We start from the raw sequence: 22,244 nt of genomic DNA, 5'->3' as shown, positions 1-22,244 counted from the left end.
AAGGATTCCGGAGATAAAACGGCCCCAGGCATTTTCAGCGCCCAGGGCTGGGCGCCGAAGATTTCGGCGCCCAGATCCAGGCGTTGAAAATGGGATCTGGGCCGAGTTCTTTGTCAGATTTGGACTCTTAGAACACGGAGCTTTTGAGATGTATCCGAGTCTTTTAGTGCGTATCAACTTATGATGGAATGCGTCTGGGCCCGTTACGAACTCTAGGTTCGTTAGGAATTTAATTAATACGTAACTCTTATTTTCAAATTATACCAGGAATGCAAATTCTATCTCTTTTAGGATTTATGTTGGAGTGCAACACCTAATTCTAACAGGTTTATATCTTTTATGACTTTGCCACTTTTAACAACTACTTTTTACGGCAGTTACTATTCTTAGCAGGTTTCTATAAATAGTAGCTTTGGCTGAAATGAAAGGGTGATTGAGATTCGTTATTTTATAGGAGATGCGTTGCCAAGTGGAGATTTATGTTCTCATCATCGAACCTTCCCTTTCGGGAACGGGGACAAAAGTAGGTGTCTACAATCACCCATAGGGCCTTTAGGAATGTCAACACACAGAAACGAAGAATTTATCCAGCGACGCGATAACTCAATCATCGCCATAAAGTCAGTTGACTGCGCTGAGTCAGAATCACGGATCTGATTCGGACCAGATAAACGCCGATAAACCTCGTCGGGAACAGGCAGGCGCGACACATGGGCGGCACATGACATATTGTCCATAAAATCATTAATTCCTCCCATGGAAATATTGTTGAGGCTGAAAGCAGACCCCTTAGGCTGAGATACAGAATTTTGAGGTTCAGGTCCATGCTTAGGGCATTTCGGATTAGGGATATCTCCAAGGCCAGACAAGGCCCTCTAGGATAATCCTCCATGTCAATGTGAACTGGACCAGATGTATGATCCTCCGGCGTTGGAGGATCAAGATCAACGTATAGCTCATCAGCAATATCACATGTAGGACAAGAAGGAATGAGATCATCCATTGGCCTTCGCTAACAAAATCCAAGTATTTTGGTTGAAAGCGGAACACGATCGTCAGGATCTTCAGACAAGTCTGCCTCAAATATCTTATGTTAACCTTTGTTCAGTATAGCCCCGGATCCCTGAGCCGATGACTCAGGATGATCAATGACTTTATGAGGTCGCCTGGGAGTTTGAGAGAAGAGTACTTATGGCACAGATGATGCAGACGGGTTCTAAGCACAAGGACGCTCTAGGTCGAAAGGATCCTCCTTCTCTACTAAAGCACGTGCCGATAGATCCCCAGGAATAGCCGCCTGATGCTTGACAGTAACTCAGTGCTTTCCTGGATCAAGAGGAATAGTACGAACAACAGTTTGGTGATCCTTCTCTATGCCAAGCTTACCCCAGTTAGTCTTCTCCTTGACATTGGCTGAAAAAAGCAAAAAGCATACACAATTATCAGCTTCAAAGAAAGGGTAGAAGAATTACGAAAGAAATGAGCCAACATAGAGGAATACAAATACAAAGAAGAGGAGAAGACAACCCTTAGGGTCAGACTCAGCCCCAAAGACTTACCAACAAATAACTTGCGGTTGAGACCGCCAAAGGCTAAAACCCTCTCCGTCTGCAGGTAGTGGTAATGCGGAAGCCATTTCTTAGGAACCGTGATTTTTTTCGGGTATTTCTGATGAAAATCCTTTGAGGATTCTTCGGTCATGAGGACCCGTAGTAATCTCTGGCAATCGATTCATATCAGGATCCGGTTGACGAAATCGCAACGGTGCAGTAAACCGGAAAGGATGACCCAGAGCAGTTGGAACCACAACGTACCAATAGTCTTTCCAATTCTTCGGAGATGGAACAGACGGAAATAGGGTCAGATAGCCAGGTTTTTTGTTAATCGTCCACCACCCTTTAGTCGTCCTATCATCACGCAGAGGTTTAAGACAATGAATCCGATGAAACGACCACACAAATGGACTCCAAACTTTGAAGTGGTAGACCTAGAGATAGTTGATTACATGCCTGATAGACTTTGCACACAGTTGCGCTAGACATATATTGTAGGCAGACAGAAGACGAATAATGAAGGGATCCAGGGGAAAGCTAAGCCCAAATTCCAACATATGTTGATACACAACTATCTCCCCTTGAGGAGGGGAGAAAAACTTGGAAGCATATGTGGGCGTACTAAGCCAGTAACCTGTCTGCGGTCGGATGCTATACAGATACTCGACAACCAAATGCGCCTGACCCCCATGCAATTTTATCCACATGTCATAAGGTTCATGAGAAATCGGACCCCAATTTTCATCTTCGTCACCCCATTCGAAGTTAGCCTCCTCTGTGGCATCTTCGACAAAGTCCAGATCTACATTTCGAGTTGCTCCCGAGGAACCGACAGGGTTCTCCTCAGGAACAAACGAACTCTTCAGTGGCTCCCCGAACTCCAGGCGAATATCATCAGGTGTTGGAGATCTAGAACCTTCACCAACTCTACCTCCAGGCGGAAGGACCTCCCTCAATGGAACAACGTCAGTAGCGGTAACGAAAAAATCATCCTCTTAGTCATCAGCCCAATAATGTAAGTCTAGCGACGATTTTGAGGCTATAAACGTTCAGCTCGTCCAGAAAAACCAACACCAGAGCGATCCGGTCGATTACTCAAGTGTTTTCGACCCATCATTAAGCCAATAAACTCGCGCAAAAAGAAAGGAGAAGATGGGAGAAAAGAAAAGAGAAAAATAAGGGGAAAATTACCTTGAAAGAGAGAATCCACCACCAAAAAAGACGAACAGCATCAATCAGAGTGCCAGAAGTTGAAAAGTGCAAGAGAATTTAGAAATTTTCAAGAAAAATTTGAAATTTGGAAAAGTATCACCGGAAAAAAAAACAGCATGTTTTGTATACCCATCGAGAATCTAAAAGCGAGGCAGTCAAACAACCCTAATAGCAGCAGGAAACTGCTCGAATTCCTTCAACTTCCAAAAAGTTATGAAAATCCTAAAACTGCAATAAAACCGTTCGAATTCCAAACCCGCAGCAAATCAACCCGCCCTATTTTTACAAAATGAGACAGGGTCTGGGGGGCAAGTTGTTGGGGCCCAAACTGGCTTCCCACTTTGGCCCATTTGTCCTTATGAGCTAAAGAAGTAAAACGGCCCAATGAGCAAATAGAGAATTCGGCTAGGAAGGCCCAAATTCCATCAAGTGGTCCAGCAGGACAACCCAAATTCTTGTAATTAATATAGCGCGCTATAAATACCAATTGTACTCCATGAAAGAAAGGCGATCAACATTTATTACATATACTTATCCTATTACCTATTTGTCTTAATCCGCTTGATTAAGATCATAGCCAAGCTCAATACTCGTACACTTCCTCTACTCAGACATAATATACCTCCTTAGGGATTGTTTACACCCCGAAATAGCATCATTTGATTTTTTTACACAATTCACACTACGACTTTGGCTATTTTTTGTGATTTATACGTAAGAAAATTGTAGTCATGTGAGGTCATGTTAGATTCATATCGATATATATTTAATAAATATCAACTTTTATAATTTTTACTTACACAAAATTTGAGATATTAAGAGTCAAAGTAATGTGTTAGAGGAGTAAAATCAACCATGTTGTGATATTTATTGAACGTATGAAGTATAAACTAATTAAAAAATATTTTTTTAAAAAAAAACCTTGGTTCTAGGCTTTCCTTGATGATTGGCTTAGAAACTTGATGTACCGATGAATAACAAGAAAATAACCTTAATCTCCATGCATGCAGAGAGACATTAGAATCGTACTCAGCTGAAGTCCAAGAAGTTGATTTCATGGCTAAGGCTCTAAATATTGATTCCAAGCCCGGAAAAACTGTGTTTGGAGAAGGATATCAATCAATAAGGATGAATTATTACCCGCCATGTCCACACTCCACAGCCTGATAAAGTCATCGGTGTAGCGCCTCATACAGATGCAACTGTTCTCATCAGTCATCACTATCCTTGTTCAGGTTAATGAAATGGAAGGCCTTCAAATCCTTAAAAATAACAAGTGGGTTAATGTTAAGCCACTTCCTGCTGCCTTTGTGGTTAATATTGGCGAAGTCTTGGAGGTAATTTCTAATAACAAGTGGGTTGATGTTTTTGTGTAGGATACATTTTGTCTGGATCCTCGAATATAATGTTACGTAGATAATGAGCAATGGGATATACCAAAGTGTTCTGCACCGGGCAGTAGTGAATGCAACCAAAGAGAGGCTATCAGTGGCTACATTCATCGCCCGCCCCACCACTTTTGTCATATAAGCGTATTTCATAATTTGGCAAAAAATGGTAATCGTCTTATTTACTTTTCCAAATCAAACATTCATTTCCCCAATCCCCAATCCCCAATCCCCAATAATTAATTAATCTTCACAAATCCTACAGTAAATATTAGTTGTAAACTGTAATACTAGTTGATTAAGATCGTGTGTTGTTCGGGTTGTATGGATTTATGAAATGATATTGTTGTAGTACAATGTAGAGTTGTAGACAATGAGCAACCGAATGTATGCAGCGTTATGTATTGTGCCGTAGATAATGCTTGTCAGTTGCCACATTTGCAAAGTTTAGGAATAATAATAGTAATGTTTTCCTTATCAATGTCGCCGGAGGCACCAAACAAAACGAAGAAACTAATAAGGAGTACAATGGCAAACTACATAACATAGATCCTTTCAAAGCGTAATTATTCAATATTAAGAGCTTACATAGGCTCCTTCAAAACAACTGCGCGGAAAACCTAGTCTCATTAACTTGAATTGTTGGTCATCTACAATAAGTCGACGCGATAAATAACCTGTAATAATTAATCAAGCCAGGATCCAAACTAAACCTGATCATTTTACCCAAAAAATATTACCCGGATAATACCAATACATAGATCCAAAATGGCTACGGAAACACAGCTCCGTAAGTACATGAATCCTAGAATGTTATCTGTAATAATCTAGATATATTTAATAAAGTACACCAATACTTTACACAAAATTTTGATATACATACCAGACTTCGGACCAATTGCTTCATTCCCCCCCTCCTCCTCCAATTCAAACCAATGTTAATGTCAAACCATAAAGTACAACGTTAACATTATACCACGAGTTTCTCGTTCTTGTGTTGTATGATCTCCTACCACTTTTGCTGGACCTAGCATCAAAATGGAGTCGACAGGTTAAAATGCAATGCATACGCCGCACAATGTGTTGCGAACAGAGGAAAGATACATACTCCACAATCGGAAAACAGACTTTTAGACCACACATGTCTTATGAATCAAAACAAATTCAATTGGCTAAAATAGGCTTCGTATTGGCAAAGAAAACAAAGTATATCTTTTTCCTGACATTTTCATTGTTTTGGCTTCACATGATTTCCTACAATAACTATCAACCAAATAAAGGTCTAAGAGCTGATTTCGAAGAACGAGGAAACCCAGATGATGATCATTGGATGTTAAAAAGCTGAAAGAACGAAGGAACTAGGAAGGTGCAAAGGTTACGTTGGAAAGATGGGTATCAGGACCTGCAGCAATACAACGCACAACGGTCCGATGCCCGCCACGAAAAAGTATTCTCATCAGTTAGATTAAGGCCTCTCGGTGATAAGGACTTTGCTGATAGGGAAAGCATCAAACAGTACAATACGACATTTCTATGACTCAAACAAATTAGCAGGAAGGAAAATTAGAAACATGTCCAATAATCATGTCAACACAATTTACAAAGGACCATGAAATGCAATTCTAATCCCAAGTTCTCATTGCAACGGAAGGAGGTGACAATAATGGGTAACTACGAGTGACGACTGACAGAATTATATGTTCTACTATTATATAAATGCATCAGAATTTCTAATTCATACAAGATATACGCCGTAGTTCTTTGCAATGTCATAAGCTAGTTTAGGATTCTAAAATATACTTTCATCCCAAAGATGAATTATGCATACACTTTTCTTTTCTTTTTACTCATACAAGAACACTCAGCACAGGGCAAGCAACACATATCACAAACAGGAACTTCAAGAGAAACTGCAAAAATTCCATCCTAGGCAGAATACAGAGCAATAACATTTTCAGATTTCCCAGCCAACATTACGGTAATAAGCAGTTATAACAAAATGATAGAAAATGGAGTAGATAATTGTACTTCAGTAAACTATATTTCCACCAACATATATCGCCTGAGCCCTTAACCCCTGTTATTATTCTCCCCTGACCCTGCCATATTACTCGTATGCCTAAAATCACAATAATTTGAAGCTTGTCAAATCCATACTAGACATTGATCTTACTTGTCACAACAATAATAACCAAGTATGCGACTTGCAAAAGGGTAAAGGTCGGTTAAGATACCCTCATATCTTAGCATCTTAGCCCTTTACCCATAAATTCTAACTAGTCCAGGACTATATCAATGTTGGGCACAAAAGTCTGATGATTGACAATCTAACAGAACTCATACCCAGACCAAATCACAACCAAGCCAAACCAAATTTAATTATCACCACAAGACTGCATATCTAATTTAGCAACAGATTTTGTTTGCAAGACCTACAACTAAATAAGATCTAATAGCTACATTGACCAAAAGATTCGGTAAACTGACTGACTGACTTTCTGTAGTATGAGAGAATATAACTATCACAGATCATCTTTTTAATTAGCCCGCTTGAGATCCACCACAAGTTCTTTCTTCACATCCTTTTAGGACTCTAGATGATTTCATATGAACTTATGCAGCATAGAAAAGAGGCACGAGAACTTTTCACTTTGTTTTTTGGTGCATCTTCTTAAATCTCAAACTTTGAAAACTAGCATTGTTGGAATAGTCGACTGAAATCATTGTTTAATTTATATTGACAGATACATGGTGTGAGTCATTGCAGAAAAATGCTCTAATAGTAACGTTAACAAATTAACAAGAAAGCGAACACCAAAACATAAGTATCTAAACTAGTTGTACAAAGGACTGGTTAAAGAGATTGAGATCATAATTGAAATAAAAAACAATCCTTACATAAAGAAAGGAAAATATTAGGATACCAAGGTCATGAAAGATAATGCATTTTCAAAATCTCAAATTCCATAGAAACATTTATTAGTAGCATATCCACATTACGTTCCAATTGGAATCTTTTAAACTACGGAGTATACTTTTTTCCATGAAGGGAAATATTTAACTCTTCAAAACTAGATAAATGTGTAGTAGCTTCGAAAAGAGTATCGGGACATCAAATTAAGGGCTTAAGCATAATCTGAAATTGATTTCGGATTTGATATCAGCTATCCGTGTGACCGTGTCTGATATGAGAACTTCACAACAAACACAAATAGTACTACATTACGAGAAGATTCACAATAGAGGCCTGAATAATAATTTATACTCCTATGACGGACATGCAATTTGTCAAAATTTTGCCTTGAATTATGTAAAAGTAAATTAATTACAAGACAAAACAAAGTAGAAAATATGCATTCAGTTACTAGAAGCAGGGCAATAAACATCCAAAAGCAAGCAAACATCAAAATGTTGGCATTGGCATTAATTTGTTCAATCTCATAACTTGAAATCTACATAGAGAAGCATAAAAGCAGGGTATGAACATCCGAAAAAAGTTGCTTGGTATTAAACAAAGAAGCAAGCATAATTCAAAAAATTCTCACAAAATCACATAGAATAAAACCAAAGAAACAGAAGCATAACAAGAGAACTAAAAGCAAAAAAAATGACATAATTCACTTCAAAATTGAATTTTTTTTCAAATATGAACAGAAGATGAAAGAAATTACCAATTAGGCACAAACCCATTTGCTAAAACCTCCAAAAAATGATGGGTTTCAAAGAAATTGAGAAATTGACTAGGTCTGGAGAAATGGGCATGTTTAGAAATTGCGAAAATCACCATTTCCAAACCCTAAGAGAGAGAGACAAAGGGATTGTTTCTTATTAGGGAGTAATGAATTTAATAAAGGTTGGTTTAATGGGTATTTGGAAAACAGAAAATGTGAGAGTAATGAATGAGCCAAATAGCGTAGTTTTGCGCTTTCTGTGTAATGTAAGAGTGGTTTTGCAGAGGGTTTAGGACTTAGGAGGGAGGTTAATGGGTGTGCAGCTGGTCTTTAGGCTTTGCTTTGCTCAAGACAACGCTGCACGATTTCAGAGGCTATTCAGAAGAAAGATGTGAGAGAGACAGGAAGACAATGAGGCGAAATTTTGTTGTAGGAGTAGAGACGTAGAGTAAGACTACGAGAGTAGCCCATTTGTTTCTACCAAGGTGGCTAGGTGTGTCCCGTAAAAAAAAAAAGGTGGCTATATGTGTTAGGTCCTGTTCTTTAGAGCTGAACTGAACTGAACTGAACTGAATACTTCTGAATTGAACAGAATTGAACTGAACTGAATGCTCCTGAACTGAACTGCACTTAACTGAACTTAACTTAACTTAACTTAACTGAACTTAACTTAACTTAACATAATATATTACCGAAATAAATAATAAATAATAAATAATAAATAATAAATAATAAATAATAAATAATAAATAATAATAATAATATTAATAATAATAAATAATAAATAATAATATTAATATTAATAATAATAAATAATAAATAATAATATTAATATTAATAATAATAAATAATAATGTTATTATTAATATTGCAACTTATTAGAACTTATTGTAACTTATCTAAACTTATCTGAACTTATTGAAACTTATTGGAACTTATCTGAACTTATCTGAACTTATTGGAACTTATTGAAACTTATTGGAACTTATCTGAACTTATCTGAACTTATTGGACCTGAAACTTATTTTTTTAAGGTGAACAGAACGCACCCTAAGGTAATTGATTAAGTCTAGGATTCTTAATAAGATAATATGTTTTATGTTTTGGAAATCATTAATTTAATTAATTAGAGTCCTATTCATTTGGGTATCTTGAAATTAATTAATTATTTAATTAATTAGAGTTCTGTAAAATAGGGAATCCTAGGTAGTCAAGACTAAATATACGTTTATAAGTAAAACAGTTAGGTTCCTATTTACTTGAGAATCCTATGGAGTCATATAATAAATTACGTTTAATATAAACTGAAAATTAGTGGGTTGGTTTTAGGATCATGGGGATCATGTCTAGAAACTAGGATTCATATATAACTGATAATAGTCATTACTTTGTATTGGCTTGTTCCTCAAGTACATTATGTTCCACGTTCATATACCACGTTCTCATCAACTATAGAGTTCATGGGTACATGCCTAGGAACATGGGAATATGGCTGTTAGTTGAGGAGATTATGGGGGAAGCAGTTAGAAGCTCCAACACTATAAAAGAGGATCGTAGCATTCATTCCAATGTGTCTGACTTCTCAGTCATTCCACAGAGTCTGGTTTACGTGGAAGGTAATTAAAGAAAATATATTTGTTCCACGTTTATGAGTCAGTTACTTAGTTCCAAGTTCCTTCAGTTCCTACACTAAAGTTCTTGTTCCTTTACAGTTCTTCTACGCTTCTCATATATTGTAACAAGTTTGGGTTAGGAATTTGAGTGAGTTCCTATTGTATTTGGAAAGGCTTTGAGTGAAGTCTTGAGAGAGTATTAAACACAACTGAGCATGAATGTTATACTCTTTGTATGGGATCCTAAGTTCACAGGGAACTTGGGTTGATAGAGTTTCCAATTAAGTTAGTAACAGGGTCGTTCGCTTGATGAATGAGAGCTCGTCGTTAAAATCCCTCGTGGTCGTGGTTTTGTCTTCTTGATAATTTTCAAGAGGATTTCCACGCTAAATTCTCTATTGCATTATTTTCTATACTTGCTTTTAAGTTTCTTTTATAATTCCGCAAAAGTTAGAAACAAGTTTCAAATTACAATTCACCCCCCCCCCTCTTGTACGTGTTCCATCCAAATAACATTGTGTCATTTAAAAAAATAGATGAATTTTTATTTAATAATTATTAAATAATAATTAATAATTAATAGCTATTTACTATTAATTATTAAGTATTAATAACTAATTATTAACTATTACTTATTAAGTTTTTTTCCTATTAATTATTATTTATTATTTATTACTCCCTCCATCCCATATTTATAGTCCCGTTTGACCAAAAATACGGGTTTTAAGAAAAAAAATAGAATATAGTACATGAAAAAGTGGAATAAAGTACAAATGATGATTGAGTTGTATGAAAATGTGGAAGAAAGTACATGTAAAAGAGAATATAGTGAAGGAAATATGTCCTTCTCCCAAGGTGCATTAAGTCTAATACCAAGGTTCAGATTAATTGCGAACAATTAATTCAGTGAGATCAAGTGATCGGAATAGCTAGCTAGAGCAATGCTTCCGATCAGTGAGTTCTAATTGATATTAAGCTCACAACTTACTCTTGACTGAACCTACAAGGTCACACCAATGGCATGTAACATATCACCGGATTAAATGAATCGGAAATTTATTTAATAGCTTTTCGGGAATTAGTTATGGAAAACGTATTATACGATACGACCTTGTGTCGGAATCGTATAACGTATCACGAATATTCGTAAGCTGGGCGAAACGAATAATCGTATCGTATGACGGTGATTCGTCGTATATGATACGATAAATAATACCCGTAAGACGTTAGTCGCGAATACGAGGAGCATCGGAGCTGCCGACCCGTCGAGCCAAGCGTGCAAGGCCCAACGATCCAGCAAGCTCGCGAGCAAGGAAAACAGGCCAGCACGTGGCGTGGCACAAGCGCGCAACAGCAACAGTATCGCAGCAGCGAGCACGCAAGGCCCACGGCCCAGTTGCTCGGCTGCGCGCGCTGTGGGCTTCGGCCTGCAGCGTGTGGCTGGGCGCGGGTCTGTGAGGCCGTGTGTGCAAGTGTGATCAGTCAAGGCCTTGTCTTGGCCGGTTACACTAATATAATATTAGGTTATTATATTTTTGCACACAACCCAACACACATTTAGTTTTCCAAAAAACACTAAACCTAATTTCAATATTACGTTCTTCAGTTTTCTCTCTGTGAAAATTGTTCATCCCGAAAAGTGACAGGCTAAAGTCGTATTACCTAATCAAAAATAACCTAAGGTCCACTAGCTAGGTAGCAAGGGAAGTCATGATCGAATCCACAGGGAAACAGTGTTCTTTTCTACTATTAATCAACTAAATTAGACTATTGGGAAATAAGAATTGGTTGGTTTATATGCTAAGACTACGAACGATAATTACACAATTAAGAATTCAGGAATTAAAGGATCTAGGGCATAGGTTCACCAACAAATAACAATCCAAGACGATAAACAATCACAATAATCAACAAAACAATCAATTAGACTAGCATGCTCTCTCGAATCGATACTAATCATAGACTTAGAATTAACGGGCTCTCGCTACGTATTAATCCTAATTCCACCTATTGACACAAGCCTAAACATCAAATTGCATCTCTCGAATCTTAACTTGATATTGCCAAACTACCACAATTAAACCTGCGCAAATCTAATTGTATAGTAATAATAACCAATCAATAGGAATTAATTTCAATGCCAACAATCACAATTATTCAATGTCCCTTCATGTTATTCATGGATCCCCAAACCCTAGAAATTAGACTACTCAAAAATATTAACAATAAGCAAAGCAATTGGCATGATTGAAAACATAATTAAAGCTTAAACAAAGAATTGAAATAAGGAATAATACCTAATTGAAGAACAATGGCAAATGAAAGCTTCAATTTTTTAATTGAAAATTAACTAAGTGTTTAGAACAAATTAGAGAGAAAAATTAAGGTTAGAGAAATAAAACTAAGTGTTTTAATACTAGGATATGAGATAATGAAGTGTCTCACTAAATTAACAAAGGCTATATTTATAGTTTAGCCTAAAAACAAAAGGAAAAACCGGAAAAGAAAAAAGAAGGACGCGCGCGCACAGCGCCTTGGGTTGTCGTCGCCCGGTCGGGCGGCTCTCCGCCCGACGGGCGAGAAGCTCGAAGTCCGCCCGACGGGCACAGGGCTGCCCGACGGGCGTAGGGCGACTTTCTGGAAACCTTCTCCGCGCGCCCGGTCGGCGGGTTTCGCCCGTCGGGCGGAGAGCGATTTCTGCTGCTGCTGCTTCTGATGGGCGCCCGGTGGGCACCGGGCGAAACTCCGCCCGTCGGGCGCCCTCTGACGAACTGTTCCTCTGCTTGCTCGCCCGATGGGCGAGGGGCAATCCACCGGGCGGAGGGCTAAGTGATCCGCCCTTCGTCCGCAACACCGAGTCTAACTTCCGGGGCTCGATCATGAACATCTAGGGCTCCCGTAAGTCGACAAAAGTCGTCCCGAAATCCCTCGGGATCCTGTAGTGGCCTAAATCATCAAGAAACGGGCCTAAAAAGACCAATTTCTCACTAAGTATTCCTGAAACTCACGGCACACTAAAATACACAGATTAGTACTAAAATGGCTCCTAGGAGCTCATTTGACGCATAAAAGTACTAAGGGACGGGGGTGAAAATATTATATAAAACGCACATATCAAACTCCCCCAAGCTAGATCTTTGCTTGTCCCTAAGCAAAGAAATCATCGATGAACACAAAACCAACTTCACCCCCAACATATTTCAAAATGAACACATAATCCAAGGTAAAATCTAACAAGTATGCATCAATGTCAACCAATCAAGTCCATTCAATTGCTAATCCTCCTTAACAATCGTCACGCAAAGCGAACCACAAATGCACAATGGAATTCAAGACTAGTGCTCACACACTCGTCACTCATTTATGTGGCGGATAAAAGATGTACCCGTTCGCTCTCCTCCCAACATATAAGTGAACAATGCCTTCCCAAACTTACACACTCGTGTGTCTAGAAAAACATACACTCAACCTAGTAGTCGACTCGGAATGTGTCACGTCATAACTTGCATTGATAAACAACTACTTTCACATTAATACAACTCTATGCACAAAGGTCGGAAGGTCTTTCAAGCTTGTAATGATAGGCTTAGGTAAGGGTGCGGTAAGTTTGGGTAAAATGTGAGCTTAAAGCCTTGGCTTTGGGGAGCATAAATCCTAGAAACAACCGCGATCAATCAACACAATGACCATAATCTCCCACTCAACGCATGAATAAAAACAACAAACAACCACACTATACTTTCTTGCCTTGAATTCACAATTGTAACCAATCACTCATGAAGATAAGAAATTGTAATACCGGAGTGACAAAAACTTGATTCAACTTGAGAATAACGATTTTTTTTTTCTTTCCTTTTTTTTTTCTTGCTCAATCTCATTTTTTTTTTCTTTTGGAACCTTCACACAATTTTTTTTTATTCTCCTCATCTCATTCATTTTTCATTTTATTTTTTCAACAACAATCATGATAAGAAGAACTTCCCTTTTCAATACTCAATATGCCCAAAATGTATCACACTACAACTCCCTCACCTCACTACTATTAGCTCCCCCAAGCTAGGCTTGGGACTAGTAACCAATGGGGAATTTACGGGCTTGTAATGTGGTTAGTCACCGAATAAATGGCACAAGCACAACATGGGTAGAAAAAGAGGGAACAAATGTATCTAATTTCATCTGAAGGCTACCTAAATAGAAAAATGCCTTCGTCCTCCACAATGTGCATGTATATGAGTCATAAAACATTACTAATAGTTGCAAACCAATACTCAAAATCGACGACACACCAGGAAGCTAACACACATCCTAACCAAGTCAACTAGTCAAGCACCAAGTCCACAAGCAGTTAGTCGGAGTTGACTCATGTTTAGGCATCAAAGCAATCGAATATCAAATCATGGCTAACACATCTACATTGCCCATCATCAAATACCAAGAATCAAAACAATTTCCGCTCAAGGGGCACAGGGAAGCATGATATTGTATTCATCGGAACGTATTTTTGTATTTTTTTTTTCCAAAGCAATAAACTAATCTAGAAAGCATTAAACACACCAAAGAAACACACAAAAATAAAGAAATACGAAAAGAAAAGAAAAACATACCTAGTATATACAGGTAATGTGAACCCCCCCAAACCAAATCAGACAATGTCCTCATTGGCTCAAGGGTACCGAACCATCATCATCATCAACAGCATCACTGATGACCTTGGCCATCATCACCATCATCACCATCATCACCATGGCCACCGTGGCCACCTTGGCCACCATAGCCGCTGCTGCCCGCTCCAAACCCCCCGTAGTGGGTGGGCGTGAAGGTGCCCATGGAACCGGGGGCTCCGTACCCCTCTGTGGGGTAAGTAAACCAGGAAGGGTGCTGATGATCTGGGGAAATGTAGCCCTGCCTGTCGTTCTGATCATAGAAGGGGAACATAGTCCTCTGGTGATCCGCGGCAAAATCGTGGAAACCGAGCTCAAGTCTGCCCAGCCTCTCATGAATGGCCCCTAACTCCTCTGAAGACTCATGCTCCTCCTGTGGAGCCGGACTACCTCTCTGTCCCGACCCCCTCTCTCTACGCCCTCCCCTCCTGTGGTGGGTGCGAGGCGCGGCCTCGGGCTGTGGCTGGGGTTGGGCTAAGGGTGCTGCATGCTCACCTACATATATGTAATGGGGCTGACCCCTAGTAAAACTGGTGAGCCCGGTGGTGTCCGGGAGAGTAAAGAGAGCGTTCCTTTGGAACATCCATGACATCTGACAGGGGAGAAGTCCCCCGTACTCAGAGTGCACCCTGTAAAGGCTCCCAAAATATTCAATATCCAATAGGTTGTTTTCCCGGACCGCAGCATGGTCCCTCTCAACAAAGTTTGCCACTGCTACGACAATGTGGGTGATCAGACCACCCAAAGCAATATCGGTCGAGTAGCGGTGGGTGGCGGTAGTAAGCAGTTGCATGGCCAAGTGATGGGCCAAATTCATCCTGTAACTGTCATCACCATCTAACAAATACCCCCCGAGCACCTCCAACTCCGTGCTCCTCACATTCTCCTTTTGGTCCCTCCCAAAGATTGTAAAAGCCATAAATCTGAACCAAACAAAGGGGACGGGGTGTTGCACGCTAGAGGCGTGCAAATGTTGCATGCTACCGGGATTAAAATCCCAGTCAATTTCCCCCATACCTCACTATTGTTATGCCCCTCCCCAGGGAACCTGTTATACTCCACATTCAAACCAAAAATAGCACCAAAATCCTTGATAGGCAAATCATAATCATTATTGAACAATCTAAAAGAAACTCTAGTGACATCTTTGTAACCATTCTTTCGGACATTAAACGAGCTAAGGAATTCAAGAGTAAGATCCCTAAATGTCAACCTAGTCATGGAAAACATATGTTTCATGCCCACCCCATGAAATAATCTCCTAACATCCCTCTCAATACCCATATCATTCAAAGTTTTCTGACAAATAAATCGAGTAGGGACTACCTTCCGTAGCTTGAGGTGTGCAATGCGGGTTTGTTGCTCCTCACTAGCGAGAATCATGTTCGGGAAAGCCGAATCCGGTGCAAATTGAGGTGGTGGTGGTGGACGGCTTGTGGAAGCCTCCTCTTGTCTCCTTGTTGCTCCCGTGCAAGTTCTTTTTGGCCTTGAACCCATTGTTGAAGATGATTTTGAGTTTTCAAATTTTTTTGGTGAAATTGGGTTTTTTGTGGAGAGTGAGGAAGAGTGAAAATTGTTTGGTGGAGGTTGAAGAGGATGTGATGAGGATGATTTTGGTGTGTAGCTTGATGAATTTGAGTGAGAGATGAGGGAGATATGGAGAGTTGAAGTTCTTAGGGTTTGGGGTTTAATGGAGTATGTGAGAGAATGAAGAAGATGATTGAGAGGTGAAGTGAAGAAGAATAGAGGAGCTCGTGCTCTTTTAATCTGATTTTCTCCCTTCGCCCGACGGGCCAACGCCCGCCCGACGGGCCAGCAGCTCGTAAGCCTCCCGACGGGCACAGGTCCGCCCGTCGGGCGAAAGGCGACACTTGAGTATTTTTCTCCGCGCGCCCGGTCGGGCGGCTATCGCCCGTCGGGCGTATGGCGACACTTCCAAAACTCTGCGCACGCGCCCGGTCGGGCGCTCCTCGCCCGTTGGGCTTAGGGCGACACTTCCAGCAGCTCCGTAGTGAGCCGCCCGTCGAGCGCTTGGCTGCCCGTCGGGCGAACAGAGATTTTCCAATTCTTTCTCTGCGCGCCCGGTCGGGCGGCTATCGCCTGTCGGGCGGTTTGCGATTTTTGCTCCTATGGATTTTTTCTATCTTTTCGTGCTTAGAAGCTGAACCTGTACATCATTAAACACGCAATGACCGTAAAACGCTCTCTCCTCACCACTCATGAACAAAGAAACTAGACTACAAAACACACAAAACAAAACTAAACTATTGAAAGCAATGAAATACGGGTTGCCTCCCGCAAAGCGCTGGTTTATTCATAGGTCCCGCTCGACCTTGTTACCTTGAATATGCCGTCTATGAGGCGAAGGGGTTGAGGTGATGGACCTCAACCACTCCTACAGTAGCCTCATCATGATACAACTTCAGACGTTGCCCGTTAACCTTGAATCGTTCACCATTCTCATTCTCTACTTCAATAGACCCAAATTTGCTTACCATAGTCACGGTGAACGGCCCAGACCACCTAGACTTAAGTTTTCCAGAAAATAACTTAAGCCTAGAGTTAAAAAGTAAAACCTTGTCGCCCACCGCGAACTCTCTATGCAAAATGTGATTGTCGTGCCACTTCTTGGTCTTTTCCTTGTAAATCCGGGCACTATCATAAGCTTGTAGTCGGAATTCATCGAGCTCGTCCAATTGAAGTAACCGCTTCTCACCGGCTAGCTTTGCATCCATGTTGAGCTGTTTGATTGCCCAATAAGCCTTGTACTCCATTTCTACTGGTAAGTGACACGCTTTGCCATACACCAACCGATACGGGGAGGTACCAATAGGTGTCTTAAAGGCGGTTCTGTATGCCCATAGAGTATCATCTAGCTTATCGCTCCAATCCTTCCTAGACTTCGCCACCACTTTCTCAAGGATAGATTTGATCTCTCGGTTGGAGACCTCAACTTGACCACTCGTCTGAGGGTGGTAGGATAGTCCAGTGCGGTGATAAACTCCATACTTGCGCAGGAGCGCATCCAGATGCTTCTCATGGAAGTGTGACCCTCCATCACTGATCAAAGCGCGCGGAACCCCAAATCTAGGAAAAATGATCTTCTTGAACAGGGAGATGACTGTCTTAGCATCGTTAGTAGGTGAGGCAACGGCTTCCACCCACTTTGACACATAATCTACAGCAACAAGGATATACAAGTTACCCTTGGACGATGGGAATGGTCCCATATAATTCCCCATACATCAAAAATCTCAACCTCAAGGATCCCGTTCTGTGGCATCTCATACCTCCTAGAAATAGTGCCGGCCCTCTGGCACGCATCACAAGCCATAATAAAAGCCTGTGCATCCTTGAACATAGTAGGCCAGTAAAAACCACATTGTGACAACTTAGCGTTTGTTTTAGACGGTCCATGGTGACCACCATAAGGTGAAGAATGACACCTACTGATAACACCTTGAACTTCCCATTCTGGAATACAACGCTTGTACAACCCTTCAGCAGTCTCACGAAACAAATAAGGGTCGTCCCAAAAGTAGAATCGGACATCATGTAGGAATTTCTTCTTCTGTTGATATGACAGATCGGCCGGAAGAATTCTTCCTACAATGTAGTTAGCAAAATCTGCGAACCATGGTGACTGACTGGCAAGTGCAAGTAAATGATCATCCGGAAATGAATCATCAATCGGTGTAGATCCCTTACCATCGTCATACCTCAATCTAGACAAGTGATCTGCAACCACATTCTCAGCCCCTTTCTTGTCGCGGATCTCTAGATCGAACTCCTGTAGCAGTAGTATCCATTAAATAAGCCTAGGCTTGGCTTCCTTCTTAGAGAGCAGATACTTAAGGGCCGCATGATCAGTATAGACTATCACCTTGGATCCAATCAGATAGGTGCGGAATTTATCCAAGGCATAGACTATAGCTAGAAGCTCCTTCTCAGTAGTAGCATAATTAACTTGAGCTTCATCTAAGGTCTTACTTGCATAATAGATGGCATGTAAATCCTTCTCCTTTCTCTGACCCAGGACTGCCCCAACTGCATAATCACTTGCATCACACATTATCTCGAACGGAAGATCCCATTCGGGAGAACGAATGATGGGAGCCGAAATCAGTGCCTGTTTAATCCTGTCAAAGGCTTCAAGACAAGCATCAGTAAACACAAACGGGGCATCCTTGAGGAGGAGATGGGTAAGTGGTTTAACAATTTTAGAAAAATCCTTGATAAAGCGGCGATAAAACCCCGCATGACCAAGAAAACTTCTAACACCCTTCACATTAACTGGAGGGGGTAATTGTTCAATCACTTGGACCTTAGCTCGATCCACCTGAATGCCCTTATCAGATATCAAATGTCCCAAAACCACCCCTTCAGTAACCATGAAATGACACTTTTCCCAGTTCAAGACTAAATTGCACTCTTCACATCTTTTCAAAACTTTAGTCAAATTTAGCAAACAAGAATCGAAAAAAGTACCATAGACGCTAAAATCATCCATAAACACTTCCATGATAGACTCAATAAAATCAGAAAAGATACTCATCATGCAACGTTGGAAAGTAGCAGGTGCATTACACAGACCAAAAGGCATCCTACGATAGGCAAAGGTACCATAGGGACAGGTGAAGGTGGTCTTTTCCTGGTCGTCCGGATGTATGGGAATTTGAAAGAAACCAGAATAACCATCCAGATAACAGAAAAACTTGTGACAGGCTAGCCTTTCTAACATTTGATCAATGAAGGGAAGGGGAAAATGGTCCTTTTTAGTAGCAACATTAAGACGCCTATAATCAATGCACATGCGCCAACCTGTGACTACCCTAGTTGGTATTAACTCATTTTTTTCATTCCTCACCACAGTTGTCCCCCCTTTCTTAGGCACTACTTGAACGGGACTCACCCACTTAGAATCAGACACAGCATACACTATACCCGCATCAAGCAATTTCATAACTTCAGCTTTTACAATATCTTGCATGACAGGGTTCAAACGACGCTGGGGTTGGATGCATGGTTTATGATTCTCATCTAGATGTATCCTATGCATACAAAAGTTAGGGCTAATACCCTTTAAATCATCAATACTGTATCCAATGGCCTTTTTGTGCCTTTTCAACACAATAAGAAGTTGGGATAACTGGTCTGCATCAAGTGCAGTACTAACGATCACAGGGCAAAGTTGTTCATTATCTAAAAACGCATACTTAAGGTTAGCAGGAAGAGGCTTAAGTTCGGGTTTCTTTACCTCTTTAACAGAACAAACCGGCCGAACTAACCTCTTCAATTTGATGCTCTCCGGCTCAGATTCTCCACCATTAAGAGCCAAATCCAGAGCATCCACTTCAGCACTCCAAGAACTGCTATCACCTGCAGAAGACTCACAACAAAGCACTGCCTCCAAAGGGTCTCTTTCGAGAGCTTGGGAGACGTTATCACGAGTAATAAGGTCAACTACATCTATGCGATAGCATTGTTCCTCCTCTAGCATGGGACTTTTTAAAGCACTGTTTAGATTAAAAGTCACCTTATCATCCCCAACAGACAATGTCAATTTCCCACTTTTAACATCAATTACCGCCCCCGCCGTGTGAAGGAAGGGTCTACCTAAGATTATGGGAATTTGAGAATCCTCCTGCATGTCTAATACTACAAAGTCTACAGGTATATAGAATTTACCTACTCTAACACGGACGTCCTCTAAAACACCTAAGGGGCATTTGACAGAACGGTCGGCCATTTGTAGAGTGATATTGGTAACCTTAAGCTCACCCATATTCAGTTTAGTACAAACAGACAAAGGCATGACAGACACACTAGCACCTAGAACACATAAAGCTTTATCAATAAATACGGTGCCAATGTTACATGGGATGGAAAAACTCCCGGGGTCCTTAAGTTTAGGTGGACACTTGTTTTGCAAATAAGCACTACATTCCTCAGTAAAAGCTACAGTCTCTACCTCACAAAAAGCACGTTTTCTGGTCAAAATATCTTTCATGAATTTAGCATAAGCAGGAACCTGTAAAATTAATTCAGTAAAAGGAACCGTTACCTGCAAATTTTTGACCACTTCCAAGAATCTGCCAAACTGCTTGTCTAGCTTCTTCTTGAGTTGTCGGTTTGGGAAGGGGAGTGCAATAGGTGGTACTTGAATATCCGCCCCCTTCTTAACCTCAGTTGTAGCCTCATTCTCATTGACTACCTTTTCAGCTTCCTTTTCACCCATTACTATCTTCGGGATTTCCTCACTGACCAGATCACTAACAGACACCCCGGAATCAACCTCAACCGGCATAGAAGGACCATCATAATCCCTACCACTCCTCAATGTAATTGCATTAGCAGTCTCCCTATTTTCGGGTTGTGAAGGAAGTTGGCCTGGTGGCCTCCCTGCAATAGTAGTAGCCATCTGTGCCAACTGTGTATCAATGATCTTATTATGAGCAGTAAGAGCATCGATTTTTGCATCCTTTTCACTTAGAGATTTTTGCATTTGTAGCATCATGTTTCTCATCTCTACTAGCATAGGGTCAGGCTGTGTGGCTTGAGGTTGTGGTTGTGGGGGTGATGTGTGTTGTCTAGAGAACCCAGGTGGCCCACTAGACTGCTGGTTGTAGTTCTTTCGGGGTTGGTAAGATTGTTGGTGTGGGGGTTGATATGGTTGTGGTGGTGGATGTTGAACTTGGTGAGGGTTTTGGATATTGTTGCTCCTGTAGGAAAGCAGAGGGTTATTTTTGTAGCCCTCATTGTAAGAGTTGGAGAAAGGGTTGTTTTGTTTGTAAGATTGAAATGCATTACATTGTTCAATAGAGCTCCTACATTCCTGTGCATAATGACCAGACATTCCACAACTTTCACAAATAGTAGTAGGTTGGGCACTCATAGCAGCTACACTAATAGGTTAGGCAGATTGAGCATTGGCCGCTTGCATATTATCAAACTTATAATGTAAAGCAGTCAATTGGGCAGTTAATTGTTCAATAGAATTTAAATCATGCTTACCACCCCTGTTAGATAGACCTCTAGGATTTCCATACTGGGCATTGTGAATGGCTATCTCCTCAATCACCTCCATAGCTCTAGGCACCTCAAGTTGCATGAACCTCCCACTTGCAGCTGAATCCAACAAACATCTAGACTCATTGCCCAAACCATTATAAAACTGCTGGATCAAGAACCAATCTTCCAAACCATAGTGCGGGCACTCTCTTTGCAAATCCTTGAATCTCTCCCAAACCTCGAACAGACTCTCATCCGCTTGTTGTGAGATACCTAATATCTGACCCCTCAGACGAGCCATTTTCTCAGGTGGAAAATATTTAACATAAAAAGCAAGAGCCAAGGATTCCCAATTATTGATTTTCAAAGCCGCCCGATTCAGCCCATTAATCCACAGTTTAGCTTTCCCACTCAAGGAGAACGGGAAAAGTATCTCCATAGTCTGCTCCGGAGTCAATCCCTTTTGCTTGATGGTGGAACAATATTGAATAAAGGACTGAATGTGAAGATTCGGATCTTCACCTGGTTCCCCACCGTACTGACGTCTCTCGATCATGTTAATCAATGCAGGCTCAATCTTGAAGGTCTCAGCTGCAATAGAAGGCATGATCGCCTTCGGTAGCACGGACAGACTTGGCTTAGAGTAATCTGTAAGCCGTGGAGTAGGTGGCGGTATCAGATTTTCGTCACCCATCTCTATCTCTGAAACTGAATCTGTATCTGAAGGAAAAAGATCGCCAATATTATGATCAGAATCAGAGTAATTCCCACACTGTGCAATGAAAGTTCTTCGTCTACGAAAGGTTCTTTCGGGCTCAGGATCGAATGGAGTAAGATTACTAGTACCTACGGTCCTGGGCATAGACAAAGACTAACAAAACAATGTGAGATCCAGTCTCAAGGAACTCACAGTAGTAACAAACAATAATCTAGGATAAGCGATCAACAACAGAAAATAGAACCGTTTCCTCGGCAACGGCGCCAAATTTTGACAGGCTAAAGTCGTATTACCTAATAAAAAATAACCTAAGGTCCACTAGCTAGGTAGCAAGGGAAGTCAGGATCGAATCCACAGGGAAACAGTGTTCTTTTCTACTATTAATCAACTAAATTAGACTATTGGGAAACAAGAATT

General features: G+C 40.7%; 1 long non-coding RNA gene and 1 other non-coding gene across 2 annotated transcripts; one reads left to right on the top strand and one right to left on the bottom strand.

Moving 5' to 3' along the window:
- Positions 1-4,750: 4,750 nt before the first annotated feature.
- On the bottom strand, positions 4,751-8,295 carry LOC110798690 (uncharacterized). The gene is made up of 2 exons (XR_002536170.2): positions 7,825-8,295; positions 4,751-5,180 (listed from the first exon to the last, which is right to left on the bottom strand). It is a non-coding gene; the product is annotated as an uncharacterized lncRNA (long non-coding RNA).
- A 13,002-nt stretch (positions 8,296-21,297) lies between these two features.
- Positions 21,298-21,404, top strand: LOC130462174 (small nucleolar RNA R71). The gene has a single exon (XR_008922309.1). It is a non-coding gene; the product is annotated as a small nucleolar RNA R71 (small nucleolar RNA).
- Positions 21,405-22,244: the final 840 nt, after the last annotated feature.

Source organism: Spinacia oleracea, chromosome 5 (genome assembly GCF_020520425.1).
Source record: "Spinacia oleracea cultivar Varoflay chromosome 5, BTI_SOV_V1, whole genome shotgun sequence".
Taxonomy (NCBI): domain Eukaryota; kingdom Viridiplantae; phylum Streptophyta; class Magnoliopsida; order Caryophyllales; family Amaranthaceae; genus Spinacia; species Spinacia oleracea.
This window is presented reverse-complemented; position numbering and strand designations above follow the sequence as displayed.